The following is a 21,074-nucleotide window of genomic DNA, read 5'->3' on the forward strand; positions in this document are numbered from 1 at the left end:
GAAATTATATCAGAGAATAGTAGTTTATTGTGAATTGTTTGAAATAATCTAAAGGCCAGTGGGGCTTACTCCTTTGGCTGATTTCCTGCTCACTCAAGCACTGAAGAAATGTTTCAGGTTCACATTAAAAAAAAAAAAAGGCAAGAAACTCACAGAGCCAGGAGAGTCTGGAGGGGGGTGGAGACCTGAAGGGTTCACAGCCCTGGGATTAATCCCCTTCTGTTGAATTCTGTCACAGTTACAATTTCTCTCTTTTCCAAGTGAAAAGGCTCCCCTCCTCCATGGGCACCCTGCTCATGTCATGTCCCTTCTGCAATGGCTTTTACAGCCTCACTTAATGCCATGCTGGGAGCTGGATGTCTTCAGGCACAGGCTTGTCTGGTCACCATGTGGGGTTTAGCTTTGGGTGGAGAAATGAGTTGTGCCATAGCTTTGCAGTCAAATGAAGTGAGGGAGGAGGGCTGGAATATTGGTGATGGCTACGCATGGTGTAAGCCTAAAGGTCAATATTTCCAAACTTTCAGTCTAAGACTGAAAGCCACATTTTCTTTATTGTCACATACAGGATAGGAATTACCAAACTTTGCTCCAGCAGGACCTGGAGAGGATCCAAGGGTTTTCAGGGGTGGTGGGGTGTTCCATGTGTCAGGGTTCTCAAGGAAAGGTGGGATGCTCCTTGATAAGAGCTCATACCCGAGGCAAATCTTGCCCTGCAGCTGCTGCTCTTCAGACCCATCTGATCGAGGTGAAGATGTCCCTGCCAAAGGCAGACCTCTCTTCCAACCAAAACCGTTCTTTTATCCCTTCCACAGCCACCATTAAAATCTGCTGCTGGACCAGGCCTTCATTTTGAAAAGTACGGAGCAAATGAAGCACTGTTTTCAGTGTCATTTCTTAACAAAGCTGCTTCATTTTGATGTGCATGAAGCTCTCTGTGCTTGTGATTGCTGATGCACTGCAAGGGGGAAATAATTTGGACTTCTTGTGTCAAATTGCATCTGAGTCACAAATGTGAAAATCAATATTTTTATCATTACCATGCAGAGATGGGCCAGCAGTACCGCTAAGAGGATCCTTGATATCACCCTTGGGAGAATTACTAGCGCATGATAAAATGGCAAATGATCCAGGAATATTGCATTAATGCTCAGGTTTCATGAGAAATCTTTCTGCTCACCTTGGGCTGTTTATTAATTTATGAAAAGCTTTGTCAACTTGTACTTGAAAGAGACATTCAAGAAGTTTAAAGTCATTGCGTGATACTGATGTCTTTTCAGGGCAGTTTCAGGCAGGACAGATTCCCAATGAAGGTACAATTACATAATGAATATTTTGTATTTTGTGTCATCTGAGGTAAAAGTGGTCTAATAATTTTTACCAGATGGATTTTGGTAATGTTTAGCTGTGTAGTGGCTTGATTTCAGTCAGATTTTCTTGTCAGGAAGCACACAGTTAAAAATGTGCAGCAGTGTTACTTCCATGCATGTACCAAAGCAAGCACCAGAGTTCACAGAAGGCATGGGATAGGATGGGGCAGATGCTGGGGTCTCAGTCACTGTGTCACAGCCATCATGAGGGTGGCTGAGGTGGTGGTAAAGTGGCACGGGAGGTTTTCTGTGGGAAAAAGAGCTCTGTTCTCCCAGAGGAGGAATTGCACCACTGAAAGCTGTCTCCTAGTGTCCAGCATGTGTAGGCTTGAAGGGTGTTGATGGTACAAATGTCAAGCAGAGGATTTTTCTCTTACATATTGAGTAATGTTCCTTCCTTGGTTTGCATTGCCAGGTATTTGGTGGTTGTCCCTGCCACAGTGGGAGGGGAATATAGTGAAAAGCTGCTGAGTCTGGATTTTTTAACCTGTCATTAATCCTTTGTTATGAAAGCAAATGCAAAATGAGTAGGGTCTTAGTTCCAAGTCAAAAGGTTTTTCAGACTTGGAAAGAATAATATGTTGGCTCTGTGTTCACGGTTTAAATAGTAATGATCTTGGAGCTGCTCTTGGAGATGCAAGGAAGGCAGGGTCTACCTGAATTAATTGTAAAGAAATCCATAGTTTAAAAAATGCTTTTCTTTCTACCACAGAGGTCTCGTATAAAGTTCATGTTGATTTAAAGTTTAATAAGGCAAAAGCGTTGGTGCTGTCAGGGTCCAGTATTTCATGTTTTGGTGCTGGATTGGTGGTTGAGTGGAAGTGTTGCAAGGGCATTAACAGAACTGCATTTACTGAAAACTTTTTCCTGTGTTTTTTTCCTTGTGATATTAAGAGAAGTCAGGGAGGAAGGACAAGGAGATCATATTTGTTTCAAGTATTCTTATCTTAAAGTGAACATTAAAAATGCTTAAAAAGGACATACTTGCTTTTCAGAAATTGATAGACAGTGAAATGTATCTAAGTAAAAATAATCAAATTAATTTATTTAGTCAGTAGACAATACAGTCCTGCTCATGCAGAACACTTAGGTTAAATTCCTGAATTCACTCAGGTGAAATCATGAGTTTAAATTTTAATTTAAACCAAGTTCTTGAAGCCAAGAACTCAAGTGCAAATCATGTCCTCAGTTAGTAGGACCTGGGTTCACCCCCACAGTCTGTGGCTTATGTGAGGGTTGAGTGCATCTGTGTTCTGTATTCTCTTAATAACCTTTTTTGGTAACATACATCTATGTGGCACATAAAATATTTAAGCCAACCACACAGGTAAGAAGAGTGACAGGAGAAATTATAGATTTTTTTTTTTAAGTGATTCTGCCATAAGCTTTTCTTTAATTCTGTTCATTGTGTACAAGCAGGTGTTGCAATAGGGTGTTGTCTCCAAATTATTATCAACAATTATTATTTACAATTGCCTGGTCAGGCATATAAACTAACACAGAGTGCCCCTTCTGAAGTCTTTCTTCCAAGGCAAGAAATGCATAGAAATTTAATTCCATCAGGAATTAAATTTTTAGAACCTCAGCAGATGATGGTGTGGCACCAAAAGCACTGTGTCAAGGGGTGCTTTGTGTGCCTGTTGCCTCCATAGGTGGTCATTTGACATTTTTGTCCTGGATGCTGGGAAGGTTGCACGTGCCCCTCGTTAGGATGCTGTGTATCGAGGAGAAGCTGATAGTGTGGCACGGCACAGCTCAGCCAGGGGAGGGCTCCCAAATGGGCTCGATGGGTGGTAAAGGTTAGACCTTCCTGCCATGTCTGTCCTCAGGGCTTTTGTGTAAACATGCAAAGTTTGCTCCATGTAAGTAACAAAGGAGTTGAGGGAAACAAGCAGCAGCATCTGGGAGCATCCAAACAGAAGGGAGTAGTTGGCAGCCTGCATAGTAACATGGGTGTGGGACCCCTCCTGGCCACCTCACCAGGTGGTAATGCTGCCTCTCCTGTCTTTTCTCAGCACCAGAAGAGGTTTTTTCTTATGTACCCTATCATTTTTATTACCTTATCGTGGCATATTACAATGTTTGCTTTCCTAATAGCTCAGGTGTATCCTGTTTCCTTGCTTCTGTAAATAACACATTTTCTGTGCTCTAGAATGTGCACTTTTACAGAGGACACACATCTTCAGTGCTTCATCAATCCACACTGCAACAGAGGCTTTCTCCTCATCACAGAGGCATGATGCTGTGCAGTGAACCAATTTCACTCATAACTTATGTACGGGGGAAGATGACAGGAAACTGCTGAGGTCAGGGATTGTTGCCTTATTCAGTAGTTATAAAGAGCCAAACTGAGCTCAGTTCCAGCTAGCTGGCCAGGGTGCTACTGCTTGCTTCACCAGAGCTCTCTGCATAGTTACTGCCTGCATGACCCCTTACTCACAATCAAGTTCCTTTCAAATCTGCAGGGGTGTGTTATTAACTTCGATAGAAATAGATTAATAAAGCTTTGTGACAGTTCCCCAAGACTATGTGCATATAAATGGAGAATTCTGCACCAGTTTGATTATCTTCAGCATGTTGTTAGGGACAAGGAAAGGACCGTATGTTTGATGTGTCACTGTTTAATGTTCCTGATAATGTGCAGTTTCTAGAGGTTAGTGCGTTAAACTAACACAGTTAGAAGAGCAAGTCTTAACCAATTTTCCTCAAAGCCAATTGAAATTCCACTGCCCTCTTTAATGGGGCTTGATTTAGTCTTAGGAGTATGTAAGAGGAACATCAATGGCAAAATAAGACAAAATACCTGCTAATACTTGGAAACTAGTTCTGTCAGCTTTGAAACCTTGCTGCTTTGTCTGAGGTATAGGGACAAAACCATCGCTGTTCTGAATCAGCTCTTTATGGATGGTGCAGTAAGGTCAGCCTCGTAAGAGGAGGATATTTGCCTAATCTCTGATTTCTTGTATTTAAAGAAGAGCAGCTGGTTATTAGACAGAGGGGTCCAGCATGCCTGGCCAGTGTCACATCCCCATGCCTATAGTTAAATACCTTCAGCTGAAGCTGTCATACACTGGATTTGATATGTATATTTTGTATACTTTATATCTTGTTTTTATAAATACTAACAAAGGCTGTTTCAACTTTTTTGTAATACAAACGACCTGAACTTAATTAAAAAAATTATCATTATATATATATATGACCCTATAGTTTTACTTACAGTGTTTTTCAGCAGATCTCTGGGATGCCTTTTATTTTTTTCGCTGCAGTTGGGTTTGCGTAGTTTAGCAAATGGCCATGCAAATGTAAAAGTTTGAAAGAAAACAAAAATGGGAAAAGCAGAGCAAGTCACCGTCACTGCAGGTCTGCTTGCTCACAGGGACAGAGCCCAAATGACAGTTTGGTTTCAGTCTTATGCACTGGAGTGTTAAGAAGTTGTGTATTAACCCAGTGTAGTGCTAACTGGTATAACTTAATTTACATTTTTATCTCAATAGCTACTTGGTGGTGGCCTGCATGTTGTTCTTTGGTGCCAACAAAGTGGTTATAGATGGGTAAGCAAGGGGGAGGTTCCTGTTCACGGAGGATTTTGTGAGTCCTCAGCCACACCCCTCTGAGGAGTGAATTTTACAGCGAGTTGTGTTCACGAGAGGGAGCGCAGCTCTGGGTTGGCAGCGGAGTTACTGCTGCAGGTGGGTAGGGGTCGGCGTGGGGTTGGTGTCTGTGGAGCTGTGGACTGGGGGACTCCTGGTGACCTGCATGAGAGGTGAGATCAGGGGGTCTCTTGGGGACACATGGGTCTGCTCTGTGGCTGGTGGTGTTCTGCACTAGTTAAATTTTGGCAAAGCGAGAACACCCATTCAGGAAAGAGAGCAGGGGAGAAGTGCTGTGGCTTGTAACAGTGGTTAGTGAATGATACACGTGAATAAAAGAGCAGCAGGAAAGTTGACATTTATACATCAGCTTAGTCAAGATGATTTTAATAACTTATGATGCATCCCACAAGCTGTGGGACTCTGAATTGCCTGTGGTTAGGGAGTTCAGTCCTGAAGAAGTTAAAATAGAAAGGTGAAAGTAACACAATATGTAAGTCACTGCGGTTTCTAACGTGGTGTCTAAGAATTTGCACCACTTGCTCACTGTTTCTTGCCTTAGTTGGCATTATACAAGTATTTTTCAATGACATTAAGAACAGCACATTGGAGTGTGATGGTAAAAACTGTATTTCTGTTAATTTGGTATTATCCCCCTCTTCCCTATGAACTAGATTAGATTTGGGACAGCTGTAATGATTTATCCATTAAGTTGCTGAAATCACAGTCTCTGTGAGCATTGGTTTTTTGGGGTTTTTTTGCACTTCTGATTAATTTATGCTGGTGATTTCTGCTGAGCACTTGGTTGGGCTGCTCAGAGCTACCCATTATTATCTCTTTTATAAAGGCTTCTGGAAAAGCCAATTTCTGAAGAGGATAGTTGCAAGGCAATGTTAGTTAGAACAGATTTGCTGCCCTTGCAGTATTAAGTAAATGTGATACTGAACAGACGATTGGACTACTTTTGCTTTCACACTGCAGTATTTCCATTGTAGCATCCCAAAAGTCTAAGGGAAGGGAGAGGGAGTGTTTTAATTACAATGATTGCTAAAAGCCAATAAAATGAGAAGGGTAATTCTGCTGCAATGGGCTTTTTAGAAGGGGCTAGCATTTTTAGATATGTTTTATTCCACAGTACTGGCAGATTTCATTTGGACTATAAGGAACTCTGATTCCTATCCCACTTTCTGAAAGATAAAAATGTTGGTAGTTTTCAGGGGCACACTGGTAAGTTTAAGTGCAGCTTAAGGCTGGGCTTACACTTATGTACAATGCTACTTGGAACAAACATGGTGAGACAGGCACAAATGATGTCTGTGTTTAGCTGGGCAGAGCACACAGCACAGAATTTATGCCAGCTGTTGGAAGACTAAAGGTAACTTCATGGTGGTACGATTTACAGCAGGACAGGTTACCTGCCATAACATTTTTTAAAATATCTAGTCTGAGTAGCGAAGTTTCGAGTGGTTGGTACTCAGCATCATCCTGCTGCAGCATGTTTGAACCCACTCAAGAAGCTGTGAAACAGGCTATGCATAAACTGTGTCTGAACTGTGATTCTAAGGAGATGGCAACTTCCTGAAGGTCAGAGAGCAAGCCAGGTATACAGATTTTGTTGTTGTTTGTTTGGGAAAAACAAGCTTAAAAACAAACACACATAACCAGCAAACAAAACAAAGGAAGCCTTTGCTTTCCCAAACATGTTGCTCTTAAGAACATCAACAATGAGGCACTTTTGAACTGGCATTTCATCTCCTACCTTATGAGGGAAAACCAGCCCCTGTTCCTTAATGGTATCTGGTTTAGAAATCCTTTGTTTTTAGACTCTCACTTCCAGGTTGATTGGACTGATTATTCTGTGTTTGGGAAGGTTCCTTTGAGCAGTGGAAGCAGACATTAATGATTGGCTTGAAGATAAAGCAACCTTCTCCCCGAGTAGCGGCTGTTGCTCTGAGCCCAAAAGCCGGGTGTTCTCCTCCAGCTCCTGTCCAGAAGGTGACAGCAGCACAGCACAGTCCCCAGTAACATTCATCCCTCCCTTTGGGTAGGTATGTGCCATTTGGGGGGGTTGGCCTATCTTAATTCCTTAAAATTTAACAAAACCATGCATTCGTGTTGTACTTCATCCACATACAAATAACATATTTATTAAGATCTCCCTGGCTGAAAGGAATTCAGTGGGAAATCCTGTGGCTCTTCTGACAACAAGGAAATTTTATCTTCATTTTTCTTTCTTTCCTTTTGCCTGTTCCAGTATGTAGTTGCTGTCCCATGGTTCCTGGCACCAATGATTAAAGCTGAGGGCTGATTTAATTTTTAATTTTATTTTTAATACCTTTTTATATTTATAGGCTGGAAGTCGTGGACATGGGAAAAGCAGAATTTAAAGGAATTTTGGGCCACTTTGAGTGGTTTTTTGAGAAAATCTGATTTTGTTTCAAGTTTTAGGTACAGAATGGTTCAGGATTATTTAAATCCGGATCATTAAAAAGCTGTTTTTCTGTAATGAACCCGGGAAGAGAGGGCACCGGGTTACAAATCCTATTTTGGGAACCACTCAGCATCTGAAGCTGTTCTCATTCATGTCAGCAGAAGTTCAGGAACATTTCCCCAACCATTTTTTTGAAGGTGCTCCTCTGAGTCTCCCTTCATTTCACATATTATATTTCATATAATACTGGTGTATGTCATCTTCTCTGACTTTATTGCTGTCTTGAATTCATTTACTGGAATTCCTGTGCTTTCTTTTAAGCACCTACTCTTAACCACTAAGAAATCTGGAACATATTGGCACTTGGTGGGATGTTGGACTTCATGGGATGAAACTCTATTGTTTCCCATTATGGGCTGTGGCTTCCAAGATACCAGTTATGCCTTCCCCTCCCTCCCATCATCTGAAATCCTCTGTTACTGCATCAGCTTTTTCTGCCCAAACTGTCTCTGCCTATTGCTGCCTTTGTCTCCACTTCCTGCTGTGGGAAGAAGATTCCCTGCAAATCCCCTCTGAACTGCTTCATCTGCAATGAGTGCAAGAAGTTTTAAGTAGCTTGAAATGGCACACAGGAACAGCCAGAGGCCCAGCCTGAAAGATAAGATATGAAATTAGAGTACATGCCTGACATCACATCTTTTACTGAATTCTTGTCTTCACCCTTTTTTGTTGGTTTTCTCTTTTTGTTTCATATTAAGTAGTTAGCATGGGCAGTGTCTTTTCACATTTCTGTAACTGCCTCCCCTTATTTTGAAGTTCAAAAATGAGTAATGAATGTGTCCCATAAGTCACAGAATCATGGGATTCTTAAGGTTGGAAGGGACCTCTGGAGATCATTTTGTCCAACCGCCCTACAAAGGCAGGGTCAGCAAGAGCAGGTGGCACAGGAATGTGTCCAGGTGGGTTTGGAATGTCTCGTGAGAGGGAGATTCTACAACCTCCTTGGGCAGCTTGTTCCAGTGCTCTGCCACCCTCAGAGTAAAGAGATTGTTCCTCATGTTGAGGTGGAAATTCTCGTGTTTTATAACTCTGTAGTCACAGACACCAGCATTAATTAGTGAGTGTCTTTGGCCCCAGTCTGGCCGGCTGTCTCTTCCTGGGTTGCATGTTCACAGTCGTGGGGGAACTGAAAATGACACAAAATCTCTGCCTTGCTCCTGGTTGTCCCCGCTCACATTTCACAGCACAGCAGTGATGGGGTGGTCTCCAATGTGAGGCAGGGAGCAGGGCACACAGGAGATGCTGTGGGAATGTGAGGAGCTGCACTCCTATGGCTGAGCTCCTGGCTACTGAGTGTGGTTGTTGTGGGCTGTTTTGTTTTTTTTTTAAATTAGAACTTCCTCTGCATTTCCCTCCCCTGAATCTGAAGGAACCCTAATTGTTTTTCCATATGTGCATTCAGATGAAAATGCTTGTCTTCCTCTTTTTCCTTCTGTCAAAAGAAGTACTCAATATTTTTGACTAATATTCAAAGACTTTTTTTCCCCTCAGGCTTATTCTTTACATTGGACTGATGCCTCATTTTTTTAGTAGCAGATTAGAGCTACCAAAAAAGGAGTCTCATAGACAAGCAAACTTCCTCAAATTTAATTTGGTATTCTCTTAATGCATCAAGATTAGTAATTGTATGTTACTGGCATTACCAAGATCTAAAAATGGTAATAAAATAAAGATGGATTAGGCCGGCACATTTTGCTGTCCTGAATGAACTCTGTTATGGGCTGTGTTTAAAACAGATTGGCATCCTTGCAGATCTGTATTACTTAAAAAGCAGGAAAGTGAATTTTGTAAGTAACTTCTTTCTTTTGGAATATCTAGTGCACAGAATTCACTTTTACTTTTTGTCAGACACATCATCTGGGGATTTCCATTTCTTCTGCTAAGTCTTACTCTCAAATTAGGGTGGTGCAGGTTATTCTGAAAGATGTGCATCAGGCTTTTTCGAGCTGTATGGCAGCACTGTTTTCATATCAGTCCATAGGTTTTGAGTGCCTGTGGAAGTTCCAAGTTAAAGCATGTCTGTCTGTCTGACTTATATTTTCCTTATCTATTGCTATCATTGATGTAAGCATGTAACTTACCATAAGAGACTTAATTAAGGGAAAAAATAAGCGTATAATTGTAATGCTGGTTCTGTTAATGCTCTTGTTCTTCTAAGTTTGCCCTATTTTCCACACAAATAAAAATGACCTGTACCTTACCTCACACCTGATGTTGTTGATCTTTTTACTTATTTATATGCTGAGTATTTGATGTGCTTCATTACTTGATGACTTGCTATTTTTATAGCAGTTAGAAGTAAATAGAAATTGAAATGGGAATGCCTGTTGTCAGAGGAAGCATGAGTGACGTGCCAAAATCCCCCTGCAGGTTAGTACTGACTTCAGACCTCTGTTTTTTATCTGGTTGTTAAGGGTAAACCATGATAGTAATTATTTATCTGAACATGATTGTTTATATGCATAATACATACGTGACCCCTATTTAGGTTGACTTTAGAATCTCTGTGAATGCTCCTTCATTGCATTCTTTCATGAAGGGTGTGTGTACACAGAGTAATTTGAAAATTACTTTTAAGGGAAAAAAACTCTTGAGAAATACCACACACTCTTGCTCCCAAGAAGCTTTGTGCTGTTTTTCTGTTGGTTATGTTTCCTTTTGTTTTCTTTTCCCTTCCTGAGACTGATGTACCTGAAAGTTGCCCTGGGGTATTTGATGGTGGTACTGGTGTAAGAGCCTGTGTGATGGCCAATACCAGTGGGCAGCTGGCAGGTACTGTAACCAGCCCTTCAACCCTGCAGTCTCCTTGTGTGGTGTTGGAACTGCATGCACGTTATTTATAAATAGTACATGTATTGGGGATACAAGCTTACATTTTTTTTTACTGATAGAAGTGTGCAATCAAAATAATTTGGAGACCACAGCTCTAGCAAGATGGAAAATCAGTTTTCCTTTTTCCCCCTTATTTGCCACTGGATTATGGCCCTGCTAAATTCAGCCCTCTGCAAATACATCCTCCTCCCAGTTTTCAGACACTGTGTTATGACATGAATCCCCCAGGTAGTTTGGCTGAATACACCACCACCTCCCCAAAAGAAGACATAAATGAATGGGGTCTGGCTGAAAGGGAACCCTGTTTGCAGCGTCCCTCACCAGTGCAATTAATTGAAATGCATCCATGTGATCCCTTCCCTTTGATTTGAATGGGAGCTGGCTGGTTTCCCAGTGCAGGCAAAAGAGCTGTTTTCTTCTCCTAAAGAGAAATGCCTGTTTCTGATGTTCCATTTACTGAGCACGGTTAAGGGAAGGAAAGGGGAAGGGGCACAGCCAGCCAGAGGGGTAACTGAGGCCAAGTGTGCTGCCATAATTGTCCGCGTTGGCAGGGTGGAGCAGATGTGGAGATGAGGTGATTGCAGCAGTGTTCCCGCTGATCCACCCCACTGTGCCTCCAGGCCTGGATTCCTTCTGTCCTGCCGCTCCTTTTCTCTTACAGACATGCTTCCCTGCCCTCTCCAAAAATGAAAATGCAGGGGCCTGCCAAGGTGTTTTGGAGGATGGCCTCTACTCCCCGTGGCAGATTAACAATCTTCGTGTGAATGTGCAGCGTCACTCTGTGTGGAGTTAGAAATGTGAATTTGTCCTGATGACCACCAGAGCAGCACCCAAATGGGCCGCTGGTGCGAGGGAAGCGATTCCCCCTCTTCAGATTGCCTAGTGTGAAAAACACAGGAAAAGGGAGTGGGACAGATGGACATCCCCTGTCTAGCTGTGTCCCCAGCCAGTGCTTTCAGATCTGGCTCTTAAATGCCAGAGACCTTCAGCCCAGCAAGCAAACAGGCTGCAAATCCAAAGTTGAGGTGGGACTGTGCTGCTGCTGAGGGCTTTGCTTGAGAGGCCTCAAATCCTTCCCTTTTGCTCAAGTTAAACCGCACCATTTCTTTCCTCTTTATTTTTAAATAAGTAGCCTTTCTACTAGAGTGTTATCTCCAGACTTCATGTGGTCTGAGGCAAGGATGCAAGTCCAGAGCACGATTTCAGGATTTGGTCCCCTGTGCTGCACTGTCTCCTGCTCTCGAGTCTTTGATAAGTGATGTTGCCTCTGTCCCAGCTCCAGAGCCACCAGCTGAGTTCCACACCACCTTGTCTTACAGGACTTCTTGAGGACAAATAGTGCAGAGACCATGAGATGCTCAAACACTATCAAGTCAGATCAGCAGAGGGAAGTAGTCAGTGGGGGACTGATAGGTAAAGCAGTTAGTCATCTGGAGAATGACAGACTGCCTTGACAACTCCTTCTTCCTACATAAAATGAGCAAAATCAGGTAAAGCTGCAAGAGGAATACAATTCTGAAATTACAGCATGTCTAATATTCCACAGGTGGAATTGCAAGCAAAAAAAAGTGTCAATGTTAAATTAATTCGTTATAATTTATTATTCAGTAGGAAGCAGTAGGGTGATTGAATGTGATTTATAATAAAAGTATTATTGTTTCCTCTTTATGATTGGTTTTGTTACAGCAAGCAGAATGAAGTATTATCTTAGTTTATCTTGCAGATAAGACTTCTCTGTTTTGCTGTAAAGCATCCCTGTTTTTCAGGGAAAAAGAAGGAGTAAGATGCTGGTGTCAGCTTGGAAGGTTATTGCATAGCTACTGTCACATAAAGCAGAATTAATAGGAAGAGCTTTAAAATATGTACAATATGTTCATTGACTTCCTACAAACTGACATTCTTCACCATTCCTGGTAGTAGTTACACCAAAGTTTGTTTGTACGGTCAAAGACAAGATTTTTATGGTAAATAATTACAGATCGTTGTTTTGGTTTTATCTTCTGAATGGTATCTTTTTGCACCTTACAACAAGGAGCACACGCTTATGCCTCTGTGCTGCTGTACACAGTGCTGCTCCTTCCTGCTGTGCTGCTGGAAAAGCACCCATACGGAAAGCCCCTGGATAAGCCACTTGTGAGGGAAGAGGAGCATGCTGAGGAAGGAGGGGAGGGTGTTCAGGGACTGACAATCCCTCTGGGTGACAGAAGGGAAATGCATGATACACAAAGGGTGATTTCTGTAGATCCATGACCTCACTGCTCTTGGCCTGAAGGGGTGGAGTAGTTCTTGAGGTTTACTGTAGTGATATACAAGACAGATGTGGACTAGGAAGGACTATCTGAATAAAAGTACTTCAGTCTTTTATGACCTTCAGTGTTGGGAAGGATGAAGTAGAAAGACCTTACAAATATAGTGGTTTAGATTCTGGGAGTCTGAGTTCAACAAGCGAGATAGAAATGAAAGCATGCTTTGAGATTTAGGGTGTGGGGTGCAGGGCCATCAGCTAGTGAATAACGATGTGCTAAGCTGAGGGCCAGCTCCCTTGATTAAACAATATACTTCTGCTAAGCTGAGGGACAGATCGTTTGATTAAACAATCCCCTTCTGCTTGCCTTGGGTGGTGGGACATTTCTATTGGCTGTATATGTTGTCATCTTGTATTAGATTGGTTGGTCCAACTCATACTCTTCAACTTAGAAAGATATTTAATGTACGGGATTCGGGGCTCTCTCTCTCTCTTGGCTCGGTTCGCTGTTCCTGCTCTCCTGGCCTGCTTTGGCTGTGCCCAGCAGCTGCAAGCAAGGCCTTCACAATAAACCACGTGTTACCCCTGCTCATTGCTTATAGAGATACTTTGTCGCCGGTTCTACCGTCACGGAAACTCTCCTTCAATTGGCGCCCAGCCGTGGATGAACGACGGATCCAGCCTTTTCCACCCGTAGGAGATTTCTCCATGGACGGTAACTAAATAACCAGTTTTAGCCACCTGAAAGTGTCGCGAGCACAGCTTAGGGCTGCAGCGCAGCACCATAGCTGGAGCTCTTAAAATCTGCCGAGGTACACCTGGAGCACGGGAAGCTGTTACTGCCGTAGCAGCCTCCTCGAGCTCTCAGGGGAATCTACCTGGCAGTCCTCGAGCACGGGGCCGCCGCTGAGCAGCGGCTCCTTGGAGCTCTCCTGAGGATTTGCGTAGCTACCCTCGAGCCCTGTCTCGCCGTTGCTGGCAGCGGCGTGCCGGAGCTCTGCTGAGGGAATCTGCTACGTGTCAGAGCACACGCGAGTGTTGCTGAAAGCACCGCCCGCACTACAGCTCTGAGTGGGACGTCCCGAGCACGGCAAGCCGAAGCCGGTGCTCTGAAGAGGGACGTGAAGCAGCGTCCACGCCGACGGGAGTGCCCGGCCAACACTCCACGCCGTTCGAGCTAAGGACCTTGCTTTGGCGACACACAGGTGAGAAAGAAAAAATCAGTCTAATAATGGGGCAATCACACTCTACCGGTGATAAATATCTTTATAAGCAACTAAAGCATTTATTGTACTCTAGTCAAAGTAAGTTACCAAAAGAAGAGCTAAAAAACCTCTTAGAATGGACTTTGATTAATTTCCCAAATGTTGACCGGTCAGCTGTATTCACCAAAGAATTTTGGGACACAGTTGGAATTAAGCTCTTTAATAACATTTCCCGCCGTGATTTCGCGGCCGGTGAGCTCGTCCCAGCCTGCAGGGCGCTTGTAGAAATTCTTGCTGCGAAGGAGCGACCCGCGGTAGCTGCTTTGAAGAACGCCGTTCCCGCCGCGAGTTTGCAGCAGGACACGCCCACCGCCTTCCAGCCGAACCTCGTGGCTCCGGTACCCACCATCCCGCTAGCCCCTGCCGCCCCGTCCCCTCTCCCCGCGGCCCCTAGCACCCCACCTGCCCCCACTACCCCCCCCTCCACCCCGATCCGCGCCATCCCGCTGCTCCCTGCTGCCCCGGCTCCCGCGGTGTCGGCCCCCGGTTCCACCGGCGTTGTCGCGGTCCCCCTCCTCACTTCTGCCCCAGCGAGCCCGCCCACCGCCGTCCCTGCGCCCCTATCAGCCCCTCTAAGTCCCGCCGGGCTGGCCGCTTGCCCCTGCCCACGCACGTGTCTGCCAGCTGCTGTCGTCCCACCTCCCCTGGCCGCGGCCTCAACCACCACGTGTTCCCCACGGCGCCACGCCGCTTCCCCTCCCCCAGCGCCCCCTATGCCCGTGCCCGCTGCTCCCTTTGTCCCCCTCGGGGCTCCTACGCGGTTCCCGGGTCCAGGCGTTCCGGCGCGGTTCCCCTGTCACGGTGTACCGCCGAGGTTTCCGTGCCCCGGCGTGCCGGCAGAGCTCCCTTGTCCCGGCGCTGCTGCGCGGGACCTCGTAGAAGCTGCGCTGAACACCGCAGCCCCAGCTGCGGCCGGTGCCCCGGCGCACCGCCCTCCGCCAGCCCCGGTACTCGCCGCGGCTGTTCCCGTGTTGGAAACGGCGCCCTCCCCCCTTCCCGCCGCCGCTCCAGCCCGATCCCCCCTTCCCGCCGCCGCTCCGGCCCGATCCCCCCTTCCCGCCGCCGCTCCGGCCCGACCCCCCGGTCCCGCCGCCCCAGCGGCTCCGCTCATGCCCGCACGGACCCCTACGCCTGCGGCCGCCGCGCCCAGAGCCGTGCCTCCCTCCGCACCCGCAGCGGCAGCCCAGCCTCCCGCCCCCGGTCCCCCCGGAGCGCCTCCGTTGTTCGCCGCGCCGCCGCTGCTCGCCGTTCCGTCCCGGGCCGTGCCGGCTCCGCCGCAGCCCTCTGCGGCTGAGCTGCTGCGTGGAGTCGCCCCGCCGCTTCTTGCCACCGCCGATGCCCCGTTCCCGCCCGCGGCCGCGCTGCCCCCCGCGCCCCCAGTCCCGGCTGCGGCGCTGATGGACACAGACAGGCAAGCCCTGCCTAGCACGTGGGCCATTGTCCCGCATCACGCGGAACTGCTGGAGTGGCCCGCGCATGCGCAGTTGCCGCTTCCCTGGAACCAGCACGCCCCGTCTCCGCCCCCCGCAGCCTTTGCCGCGGCTCTGACACAGCCTGCCGGTCCCGACCCGCCTCCGCCTCCCGCAGCCTTTGCCGCGGCTCTGACACATCCTGCCGGTCCCGACCCGCCGCCTGCAACGGTGCAGCCCCTGCCGGCATCCCTGTGCCCGCCGCCCCCATGCCAAGCTGCACCGCCGCCGCCGCCGCCAGAGCCGATATTCGCAATTCCAGAACTGTATCCATCCGCGCCGCCAGCCCGGCCAGTTCCTGCTCCGACAGCCCCAGCTGCAGCCTCTCCGCAAATAATCCCTCCCGCAGCTCGGCCCGCCACGCCACCACCACGGCACCAGCACACGGCACCCACGCATCTGCAGCCCCCAAACATCCCTCCGCCGCCACCGCCGAGTCCACAGACAACACCACTACAGCCGATTCCTGCACCACCTTGGATGCATCCTTCTGCGCCACCCCCTCTGCCATACGCCGCCGTCCCAGGCACAGCCACATCTTTGAGAGACCCCTCACCAGCGCACGACCCTGCCCAGCTAACAGCTGATGTGCCTTCGCTGTCAGCTCCTCTGCCTCCGATGCCTGCTGCCCTACCCCAGCCACCGAATCTCCTCAGTCACCCAGCTGCGTTCCCGCCCTCCGCACCCCTAGCACCAAATGAGACTTCATTGTATCACAGCTCGTCCATACAGTCCCAGCCAAACACACAAACTGTGCAACGAAAAGGGGGAGAGTGGAATACAACAGCTGCTTCAATGAATACAGGACAGACAGAGAACTATTTTGTCCCTGCAAATGACAACCCTTTGATTCAAATACAAGAGAACCCTGAAAAACAACTAAGTCTGTTCCCAAACAGCTCTACAGGCCCCCCTGTCCCTGTGTTTGGGACAGACTTCTCAACCCAAAATGAGACATTAAACCCTGATTATTCACTAACATCAATCCCAAAAGTACAAAACCCCCAGAAGTGCTTCGACAATTCCCAGTTCACAGACTGGCATGAAGTCAAACGCTTGATTTGCAAAGAGGAAAGTCTGAATCCTCTAGCTATGCCTGTGCTATTCAGCCAGCAAGCCGAAGGTCCAAGAACATGGACAGCTATCCCACCTCATGAAATAAAAGAACTACGAAAAGCAGTGAAAGACAGTGGCATTTGCTCACCCTATTTTAAACAATTGCTTAAAAGTATGATAGAAGAACACACGCTGACACCAAATGACTGTAAAAATCTTGCCAGTGTAATTCTCACAGATTCACAATATATGCTGTGGGAACACATATGGAGAAGAATGCTTACAGGAGTTTTGACCACTTACAGGCAAAGCACTGATGCAACCCTTCGCACCCTTACCATATCTAAGTTGACTGGTGAACATCCTGATGATCGGAATGAAGATCAAGTGAACCTACCCAGAATAGTATTTGATGACATTAAAAAAATGGCTCGTAGAGCCTTTTTGCAGATTCAGCCTGCAGGAAGTTTTGAAAAAGCCTACAATCTGATCAGTCAAGAGCTGTCTGAACCATTTACTGCATTTGCAGACCGAGTGATACAAGCAGCAGAAAGGCAATGTGGCGATGATATAGCTCGCCCAATTATGATAAGAGACATTATTGAAAATAATGCCAATGCTGAATGTAAAAGAGTAATCAAAGCCCTAGGAAAACAAAGACCCACAGTACCTGAAATGATTGAAGCCTGCAACAAAATTGGAAGTCCACAGCAAGTGGCAGCTATCCAAGCAAATGAACTTGGAAAGACTTTAGGAGAAAAAATTGAACGAGCTCTTACGGCTCAGGCAACACAAGCAGAAGCACGAGACCAAAAACTGACTGAAATTCTAGCTGCTTTGCACCTGAACTCCCAGCAACAAAACAACACCATGGCTGTTATGCAAACTTCTGTAACCTCAGCACCTTGCTACTTTTGTAAAAAACCTGGTCATATTGTGAGGAATTGCCCAGAAATTAAAAGGGGTGCACAAGCACCGCATCGCTGCCATGCCTGCAAGAAAGGGAAACATCATGCCTGGCAATGTCGAGCTAAACGTGACACAAGGCAAACCCACTCTCCAAAAAACTCCAAACCGAGCGCGCAATGCCATCACGTGACGAAACAAATAGTGGCATCCCAAGCACCCGAGGCAAAATTTATGAATGCCCCGACTCCACAACACTCCGCTACATTACCAGTCAGATCCCAAGTACTGACCCAGACCTACTACCACCAAGATCCTGGCGAACTTTGGCAACCTCCAAATCAACAACACTTTTAAAAGACAATAGCTAAATTGTTTGTTTGATAGTTGGAGCTTTGCACCTTGGCTAAAAGAACTTTGTAAAATAGGCCTGTTCATTTTAATAGTAATAGTTGTAGTTTTAGTAGCAGTTCCCTGCATACTTCAGTGTGTACAGAAAATTATGAGTAAAGCAGTTTCTAGTATTTTAATTGTTCATCAGAACGGGGGAGATGTTGGGAAGGATGAAGTAGAAAGACCTTACAAATATAGTGGTTTAGATTCTGGGAGTCTGAGTTCAACAAGCGAGATAGAAATGAAAGCATGCTTTGAGATTTAGGGTGTGGGGTGCAGGGCCATCAGCTAGTGAATAACGATGTGCTAAGCTGAGGGCCAGCTCCCTTGATTAAACAATATACTTCTGCTAAGCTGAGGGACAGATCGTTTGATTAAACAATCCCCTTCTGCTTGCCTTGGGTGGTGGGACATTTCTATTGGCTGTATATGTTGTCATCTTGTATTAGATTGGTTGGTCCAACTCATACTCTTCAACTTAGAAAGATATTTAATGTACGGGATTCGGGGCTCTCTCTCTCTCTTGGCTCGGTTCGCTGTTCCTGCTCTCCTGGCCTGCTTTGGCTGTGCCCAGCAGCTGCAAGCAAGGCCTTCACAATAAACCACGTGTTACCCCTGCTCATTGCTTATAGAGATACTTTGTCGCCGGTTCTACCGTCACGGAAACTCTCCTTCACTTCAGAAAGAAACATTGCGTACATTTCTAGTGGTTTATAAAATCCTTCTGCTTGGAGTAGAATTCTTATACAAGTCCTTATGCTGTTCATTTTCTCTGTCTCCGAAAATAGGGTGGGGGAAGGGCAGGAGAAGAGAGCAGCGTGGTGGGTGAGGTGGGAAGGCAAATGGTGAGCACAGAAGTTCAGTGCCACACAAAGGTGATAATAATATCTGTTTCTTGTGAAATATGCAAATAGGCCAACCAGTATGTAGCAAAAAACTTAAAGGCAGTTTCATGTTGGAACACATATTTCTTCAAACTGGGACCCAGCTAATACTGTAAAGGAAGTCCAGTAATCAAAACACTTACTCATAGGTGGGGTTTTTGAACTGGAGAGACTCTTTCTGAGTCTATAAAGTACTGTGGAGCCTTGTGAGAGATTGTACAGAGAAGGCTTGAAATTTTAAAAGGTGACTCACTGTATTTTCCCCGCCAAACAATTAAGTTGTTTCACTGAGCTCATCTTCACTGGTCTGGTATGTAATAACTTGTTTTTCCCTCTGCTGATGCCTGCATTTATTCCTCTAATAGTGTTCTTAAATGTAAAACTTATTTATGAACTTTTTTTTTGTGCTACAATTGATCAGTAATCCAGAAGTTCATAGCTGCATGGGGGATTGCCACAGATAACATAATTCTGTGCAGCTTCTTCATCTGAGCATTAAACAAACCACGCTTGAATGAAATCCAGTCTTTGCAGTGCATTTTCACTCAGGTTGGGGCAGGCATTTATGCCCCAACTCTCTCTTCTGCCCTGTGGTCCAGCCCTGGCCAGGTGGGCGAGTCCGGACAGACATTACCTTGGGTGATCCTTCATCCAGAGAATCCTGAGCTGGCTCTGAGGTTCAAGGACGAAGTTAACGTCTGCTGGTGCTGTGGATGCAGGGCTTCCTTCACAAGCCAAGCCACTGCCTGCGTTTTGTGAAGGCTGGGGAGTGGGGCAAGCCCTTGCAATGCCCTGTGAGACAGTGCCAAGCACAAGTTCCTTGGTATCATTGGGAGGAAAGGGGGAAAGGAGTAGTTTACATTGCTGACTCCTGATGGGTGAAACAGTGAGTAGCAAAGGGAGGTGTGACAGAAGGGAAGCAGGGTGGCCCTGGTGACCAGCTGGCCTCGAGTTGGTGGCAGCACGCCTGGGAGGCGAGATCCCTGGGCCCCTGCCAGCGAGTTTGGGAGGAAAGCAGCTACCGATGGTGTTAGTCAGTGTGACTGCTGAGAGCTGTTCAAAGGGCTGGAGCTCTGCAACAAGGATGGATTGGGCGTTATCTCATTTCCTCTTTCACATTACCCCAGGGAAAAGGGAGAACATTAATGAAACCCTGGAGCTGAATGGAGCCAGATCCAGGCTGAAATGTGTAAAGAATTTCTTACAAGAGATTTGTCTTTTTGGTCCTTTTGTACTATTTCACAGGCATAACCTTCCTGGTTGCATGTTGTTTATTTTCCCTTGGCTGCCACTGTTCCTGTTTAATCCTTAAAGATAATAATATTCATTAGTAATGGTGAGGAAGAAAGCTTTTCACAACATTAATGTCAAACACAGTGTGATACAATTTCTCTAATATTTTGGCTTAATACTGTGTACATTGTGCCAGCAGTAGTACTGGATGATTCAGAGACTGCTGTTAGGCCTGTTAGAGATGTTTTTTCAGAGCTCATGTAAGAGGCCCCAGAAGACATCCAGAAGATTGACCACAGTATTTATATTTGAGAATTGGTGGCAAAAACAGGCTGCTGGAGAATGAAAGCTCAGTCAGCCTAGCTTTGAACTAGCTTTGAACCCTAGCAAGTCATGAGTGCAACTAACAGTCAATATATAAGCACTTACTGAATAATACAACATTAAAAGAGCTACATGGATTTCTAGGAACAGATGGTTTCAAAGCAGCCAGTTTTCCAGGTCTGGCAGATGAGCATGCCTTATAAACAGAAAGGAGGAAATAAATTAGGTGTATCTACTAATGCTGTCTCGCACGAAATTCCTTAGGGAAACAAGAGAAAGAGGCTTTAGAATTTGAGTAATGGTGATTGACTTTGTTGGAGCACAAGACTTGCAAATTCTCTTCTGTGTATCCACTGGTCTGCTCTTGCCGCTATTCTTGTTGTGGACCCTTCACATCTGCTCCTGGTACCTCGTCCTGTTCCTTCATCATCCCCTTGCAAGGCATAATAGTTTGGACTCAGTGCTTGGTTTCAAGAGAAGCATATTGTGGTTTGGAAATAACAGTCTAGGTGAAATTGCCAGAAGGGAGGTGTACAGCTGTGTGAAAAGGAGCATTTGGACAGGAATTGATGTTTTGACACAGAGCCACCAACAGGACCCCCCTAAACAGGGCCTGCCTAATTGTACCTGGCAGGAATTCTGTCCTTTAGCACTTGCATTTAATAACTTGATCAGTGAATTGGATACTGTTGCTGAAAGTTGGCTTAGGAAGTTGGATGCCATTGACTTGGAGAAACCTTTAGGGATACAGGAGATGAATTAAAAATGATTTTGGCAGTCTGAAAAGAGGCTCCACAATCAAGAAGTTGAAATTTCATGAAAAGAAATTAAAAGAGTGGTGCTCACATAAGAGAATTCAAATGACTATGTGCTGGGCCATTTGGAAGATCATTAAAATGCCTTATCATGTTTTATGATGTGTCTGCAGAGAAAAACAGATCTTATTTTGGAAAGGCTGTGCATTTAATATGCACAGAAAGATTGACCTAGATTATTTTGAAGAGACTCTGTATTTA

General features: G+C 45.8%; 1 protein-coding gene across 3 annotated transcripts in view; it reads left to right on the top strand.

The window, feature by feature from the left end:
* LIMS1 (LIM zinc finger domain containing 1) overlaps positions 1-21,074 on the top strand; it is a 73,046-nt gene that overhangs the window by 7,891 nt on the left and 44,081 nt on the right. Inside the window, exon 1 of one of the 3 annotated variants that reach the window (XM_063392691.1) lies at positions 5,036-5,059. The exons of the other annotated variants lie outside the window; for them this stretch is intronic. The gene's annotated coding sequence lies outside the window, so the exon portion shown is untranslated. Of the gene's footprint in view, positions 1-5,035; positions 5,060-21,074 lie in introns of those variants that run through there. 3 annotated transcript variants of the gene reach the window in all.

Source organism: Prinia subflava, chromosome 3 (genome assembly GCF_021018805.1).
Source record: "Prinia subflava isolate CZ2003 ecotype Zambia chromosome 3, Cam_Psub_1.2, whole genome shotgun sequence".
In the NCBI taxonomy this organism is placed as follows: domain Eukaryota; kingdom Metazoa; phylum Chordata; class Aves; order Passeriformes; family Cisticolidae; genus Prinia; species Prinia subflava.